Genomic DNA, 7,500 nt, shown 5'->3' on the forward strand with positions numbered 1-7,500 from the left:
CTTGCTCTATTTTTGTTTGATTATCACAGATATCCACTTCAAAACAGTAAGGGCTAATTATCTCTGCATTTCCTAGCCATCATCTAAATATTCCAATGCAGTTAACTAGGCTACAGAATTACCCGGCCACCTTGCACTCGGAATTCGACTCTCTCTCTCTCTCTCTCTCTCTCTCTCTCTCTCATAATATAATATATATATATATATATATATAGATACACACATACACACACCTAACCACAATAAAAATTAGGTCAGACAATTTGATGTACGTTCACCCTAATGGTATAGTTCTTTTCTTTTCCTTCACTTACACCGAATAATCTTCCATACTCCTTACACAATCTCCTCTTTCCGCAAACATCTGACAACGTAAATACACTACATATGTAGTACAAAACAATGTTCTCGGTTTAGATACTGTAATAGCATCTGTACAACAACTTTCTCATGTCTGAGGTAAGATTTTTCTCGTTTCAAGGCACACTCAATTGCAATTTTCTGTCAATATCCTTTCACTCTTGGTTTTTCACTGTGAATTTTGGCCAAGATTAACTACAAGATTGGCTAAAGAAGAATGGTGGTTTATCACGAGACATCATTTCCTATTTTTTTTATGTCTATCACTGATTAATTCTAAAACTACCTTAACCATACTTTTCTTGTTATTCAGTTATGTTCATTTTATTGTTGCCATTTTGTTATCTATCTTCTGTACTGTATTCTTAACTTCTGTTTCTTTTTCCCTACAGGGTGACTTTACTTGTTGACACCTTAGGGATGTCATCATTATGCTTTTCATAAAAAGGCTGCTGTAATAATAATAATAATAATAATAATAATAATAATAATAATAAGAATAAGAATAATAATAATAATAATATGTATATAAACCAGTATGAAGCTGGATACGTTCATCAGCAAAGAGGTCTCATTCTTACTGTAGCAAACTCTGAATGAATGTCCTTGAAAAAATATAATTTCACCAAGATCTTCTTTGACAGGGAGATTGGATTTATTGCTTGGAAAAAAAAAAGTTAAAGCATATTTAAATTGCGTATCTTAACTTGTCCGACACCATATAGTTTGTTTGTAAATAATCATCATTACAAAATATATCTCAAACAGTTATACACACACACACACACACATATATATATATTATATATATACATACATACATACATATATATACATACATACATACATATATATACTACATACATATATATATGTGTATATATATATATATATATACACACACACACACACATATATATATATATATATAGTTTTGAAGCTCTCTCTCTCTCTCTCTCTCTCTCTCTCTCTCTCGTTCAAGCTGATGTTTCTCCAAATTCTTTCGGGTATAATTCCCTCTTCATAGACCGACTCTTTCTTCACACCTTTCCAATATTGTTCCCACACCTCTCACCACCGTCAAGCTTTTACTTCCCCCTCCCCTCCTAACCCCCCTTCATCCATCCCCTCCCTGCACATGCATATACACTCACACTGCCCCCCCCCCTACCCAGATCCACCAACCCCCTAAAGGCCCAGCGCCCTACTTGGCAAATTCAATCGCAGGTGTGACGACAATGCTAAGCCACAAATTGTGCAACCTAGGAAAGACGCCTTTATGAAAGGTCGCAGCAAGGACCAACAGTCGCATCTTTCAAGACTCGCTCAATATTCCGACTTCATTTTTATATACATTTTACGTTTACCGAATTGCTTATTTTCTGCTATTTTTTTTTTCTTCTGAATTTCTTCTATTTCTCCAAGACAATGGCAGTTTTTTAAATTGATGTTAGGAGTGGACAAGCAATCTTTTGAGTTTGATTTGATGTAAAAAAAAAAAAAAAAAAAAAAAACTGGCGTCGCAATTACTAAGGTTGCTCAACCACAAAACCCATAATTTACCAATCATTACAGGCATGTCTGACGACATAATTTTGGCAGAAATACATTTAAAAAAATGAAGGCTTCTGTGTCTCCGAGTAAAAAGGGCTCCTGCTGGTATTGAAATTTTATAGATCCTTAAGCCATTTAAAAAAATATAGAAAATAGAAAATTTATCATTGATATGGATCATAAATTTTTTAATGAAATAAAATCCAAATTATGTAAGAAATACGATAAGTATGTAAATTTTTCATTAATGAGGCAACATGTTACTAACAAAAGTAGAATGACTAAAATGTCCGAAGCTGTCAAAAATAAATTTACACTACAGAAAACTTAGCAATGACGATAAACAGTTGGAACAACACCTGTCGTTTCATATTGCTATCCTTGGAATATAATTTGTTTGATATCGATGAAGAACTCAGATACTTACGTAAATAAAAGTATACTCAGATACTCAAGTAAATAAAAGTATACTCAGATGCTCAAATAAATAAAAGTATACTCAGATGCTCAAGTAAATAAAAGTATACTCAGATACTCAAGTAAATAAAAGTATACTCAGATGCTCAAATAAATAAAAGTATACTCAGATGCTCAAGTAAATAAAAGTATACTCAGATACTCAAGTAAATAAAAGTATACTGAAAGATATAATAGCAACTCTCTCTCTCTCTCTCTCTCTCTCTCTCTCTCTCTCTGATTTATTAACATAATCATTAATCTTGGGACGAAACCTTAATTCTTGTAAGCTCTTATTGTCATGTTCATGCATAACCATAGGAGTGATATATCAAAGTAATACTAGATGTATGTATTACATGTGCATTACGTCGAATACTTAATTAAAATCCCACGTTAACATTTATACGAACGAACAAGATTAAAATCTAAATTTGTTACGGTAAAATATTTCATACAATATTCAGTAAGGTCACTATTACTTTCAAAGATTACTTACTCTGTAGACTGCCTGGGTGTCATTGTGACCAATTGCGTGTTACACCAGATAAAAACAGCTCAATCTGTATTATTATCATAATTACTTGCTAAGCTACAACCCTAGTTGGAAAAGAAGGATGCTACAAGCCCAGGGGCTCCAACAGGGAAAATACCCCAGTGAGGAAAGGAAAAAAGGAAATGAGAGAATTAACAATTAATATAAAATATTTTAGGAACAGTAACAATCCTAAAATATATATTTCACATATAAACTATAAAAACTGTTATAAAATAAGAGAAAGAGAAATAAGATAGGATAGTGTGCTCGAGTGTACCCTCAGGCAAGAGAACTCTAAACAGACAGTTGAGGACCATGGTACAGAAGCTATGGAACTACCAAAGACTACAGAACAATGGTTTGATTTTGAAGTGTCCTTCTTTTAGAATTAGATTGAAAAGTATTTCCATAATACCAGTAACCTTAGACCGAAAACATGTCGTATTGCTGTCCATTCAATGGAAGGCAGAGACTTTAAAAGTCCGTATCGTCAATTCAAAGTTGTAACTCAAATATCTCATTAAAGAAATAACCGATTGATCGATTTAACACAAATTTTTATCGCAATTATAATAATCACTGCAAATCACATCAATAACAAAAACTTGCATATTAAAAACAAAGTAAATAAAGATGATGCTAATGAATTCACTTCGACTGTATGATCGACGAAAGTAAAAAAATGGAGAATTGAAAACAGATCATTATCTAATCTTAATTTAGATAGCAAAAACACCAACATGAAGGCTGCATTATATTTGAATACTGTAGCAGGGATAGGTCCCGGTAAGAGCTTGAATATAATTAGTAGAAGTCTGCAAGCATGTACGTATCATAGCTCAATGCCTTTATTTTTTTTTTGGGGGGGGAGACATCATGCTAGGTGAAAAGGATTATTGGCAAAGAAAAAGTAAGAGACAATGTATATATATATATATATATATGTGTGTGTGTGTGTGTACATATAATATATATACATGTATATATATACACACTATACACACACACACACACACACATATATATATATATATATATATGTACATATAATATATATACATGAATATATATATACACTATATATATATATATATATATATATTGTGGTTATGTATAACTGTATACAGTAAATGCCAAGCACATACACATTTCAAAACATATTACCGAATGGAAGCAGTGTGCCCGCTTTCGTATACTCAGCCATCCCGAAGAGATATCCCAGGGACTCAATGTGAGGACTATTCTTTCCTTTTTCTTCTATACGCCCTACCCCCACTACTAGCTCCCAAGGCAAGCATTACATTCACCTGGCTTTTCTCTAATTGACAAAAACTCACAAGTTGAATACTGACGCGAATTGCGATTTCAGAAACGCGTTTAAAAACCAATATTTAAAAAAAAAAATAAACAGACGGTAGGATAAAAAAGGGGGGGTCCAAGATCAACTGAGAAAGTTACGGCGGAGAAAAATCGGAGGAAAAATTCAAGCAGGAAAAATAGTGGAGGAAAAAGTCAAAAAGCTATAAAACACGATATAAACCTCTCAGAGGGAGGTGCCAGGGAGGAGTACGGAGGGGTGGGGAGAGAGAGAGAGAGAGAGAGAGAGAGAGAGAGAGAGAGGAAACCATGGCCCTTAAATATACAGTAATTGCAGTCGCCGGGAAAATAGAGATAAAAAGAAAATCTTATTGGGAGTCAGCCAACCGTCCGTCCTACTCGTTAGGGAGGTAGAGAGGATTGGGAGGTATTGAAGGAAGGGGGAGGGGTGGAAGGAAGGAAGGAGGGATAGGGGGAGGAGGGAGGAGGGAGGAGGGGGGAGAGGAGCCACATGAAGCACCAGAAGGGAGTTTTTGCTGTCTGAGCATTCATTAAAGTCGTAGTTTTGCCGTTTGAACATTCATACGCCATATAGTTTTCCCTTTTGGCCTTCCTTTTCTTCTCTCTCTCTCTCTCTCTCTCTCTCTCTCTCTCTCTCCCTTTTTTTTTTCTTCCACAGCATGTTTTTCTTGGACGTTTATTCGGCCGATCTGCAAAGGGGAAAAATCACGAGAGGAGAGACATTTCCTCCACACTAAAAAAAAATGGGGAAAAAAAAAGCTACAGTTTGAATAATGACCACAACTGCGGTCTCCTTCCACCGTCCCCCATTGCAAGCACATTCTCTTAGAGTATCCCTCTCCCCTCTCTCCTTCTCCTCTCCCCCTCATACCCTCAAATTATTAAAAAACATAATTCATAATTTGTCATCCCCCGCCCACGAAAAAAGGGAGCGTGTAGTCCTACGCGAGGTAGGTGGTGGGGTAGAGGTAGGTGGGTGGGTGGGTGGGTGGGTGGGTGGGTGGGTGAATCTGGTATGGGTCAACAAGCAATAAAAATGAGAAAGAAATTAAGCCTTTTTTCCATCCAAGATCTCAAGGGAAAAAGCTGGAGACTAATTTTCCCCCGATACAAAACAAGTAGCGTGAACCTCATTTGCTTGTGATGGCATAAACGAGGACATAAATTCCTAGCTTGACCCGACAGTGCCTCGTTCATTCAGCAGAGAGAGAGAGAGAGAGAGAGAGAGAGAGATGAGCCCGTGTTTTATTGTGCCGATGAGAGCTATTCCACAACGCTGTTAAAATGGACCTATTCAATATCTTTCGATAGCAGTGCTTTTTCGGACCCCCTCACACACACACGCCGCAGCTATTTCATAATCTATTTTCATAAGTTCTTTCACACCCTGCATATGCAGGAATCATTCCAAAACGTTGATATGGCCGGGGTATTCCATAACCTTTTATGGCACATTATTCGAAAAACTGATATGCCAAAACTATTCTCAACTCGGTATGCAGAGAGAGAGAGAGAGAGAGAGAGAGAGAGAGAGAGAGAGAGGAGAGAGAGAGAGAGAGAGGGATTTTCCAATTACAATTAATAAAGATAGATATGCAGGTAGAAAGAAGACGGATGCTCATCCCTTCTATCTTGCAATGCATCAACGCCATTCCAAAACACTTTGACGTTGCAACGGCAAATAAATTTCATCCATTCATTCATACGAAAATGCCTTGTGTAAATGAAGGTTAATTTACAAAAAGCGAATGATCATCAAAAGAAAAAAAAGACAACAAAAATAATCAAGAAGCATACTTTACATAGAAACCAATTGATCACAATGAACTAAGACTAAACGAATTAAATCTATGAAATAAAAGTAATTAAAGTAAAGAATTGTTTGTTATTTATGTTATTCTAGAAAAATACATTAATGTGCATATAAAGTACAACAAAATGAACAAGAATAAATACCTATTATTATTATTATTATTATTATTATTATTATTACTTGCTAAGCTACAGCCCTAGTTGGAAAAGCATGATGTTATAAGCCCAAGGGCTCCAACTGGGAAAATAGCCCAGTGAGGAGAGGAAATAAGGACAAACTACAAGGAGTTTAAGAACAATAACAACATTAAAATAGATATTTCATATAAACAACTATAAAAACTTGAAAATAACAAGAGGAATAACAAGACAGTGGAAGACCAAGAAACTAACCGTCTGTCTTAATGGGGTCAATGAGGAGTTTCTTGAAGAAATTGGTCTCTCAGGTGTAGTGAAATGAGGAACCTGGGTTTTCGAAGGTTACATAATACTGTGACTTTGGCTTATAACCCCTTTCGAAATATTCACAATTTATCACAGTTACTATTTCCACATACGAAAATTTAATATGAATTGTTATGAAACCGTTCAATAGAATCTGCATATTTCAAAAAGTAAATTTCAGTCTACTGTAAGTATGCGTGGTGTCGTGCACACACACACACATTATATATATATATATATATATATATATATATATATACATATATATATATATATATATATATATACTGTATGTATGTATGTATATATATACTGTATATATACATATATATATATTGTATTTATTTATATATATATACTGTGTATATACATATATATATATATATATATATATATATATATATTATATATATATATATACTGTATATACACACACATAATGTAAACATTTGTACAGGAGTTCATTCACTGACTTGACTCTACTCAACTTACGTACAACCCCTGTCTTTCATCCCCTTGCCAATCGTATCCAACGCCCCTCCCCTCAGCCCCACCTCTACTACAATCACATGTGCCACCAGCTGCTCCCTGTAGCATCTAATCTGAACTTTATGAAATGAAGACCGAATTCGTCTTTATTCCTTCGTCCCAAATCTGTAAACACCACTACAAGGGCAGCTGAAAGTAAACAAAAGCCAAGACCTCGCGAACCCTATTCTTAGCAGGTCCGTCTACTGCAAAAGTAGGAACAGACGACGTCGTCGCATTCGGGAGTAGTCTTTTCTCAGTCTTGCTTTTCCTGCTTGCAGTTTCCGCTCGTCAGTTTGGCGATGTGCTTGCAAAGAGTTAAATATAGGGCTGGGTGAGGAAGCCAGTGGCGGGGCACGAGAGAGAGAGAGAGAGAGAGAGAGAGAGAGAGAGAGAGAGAGAGAGAGAGAGAGAGAGAGAGAGAACCTGCCTGTTGGCATAGCTGTGTGCTTGTTGCGATCGTCAGGGGC

This window comes from Palaemon carinicauda, chromosome 3, assembly GCF_036898095.1.
Source record: "Palaemon carinicauda isolate YSFRI2023 chromosome 3, ASM3689809v2, whole genome shotgun sequence".
Lineage (NCBI taxonomy): Eukaryota > Metazoa > Arthropoda > Malacostraca > Decapoda > Palaemonidae > Palaemon > Palaemon carinicauda.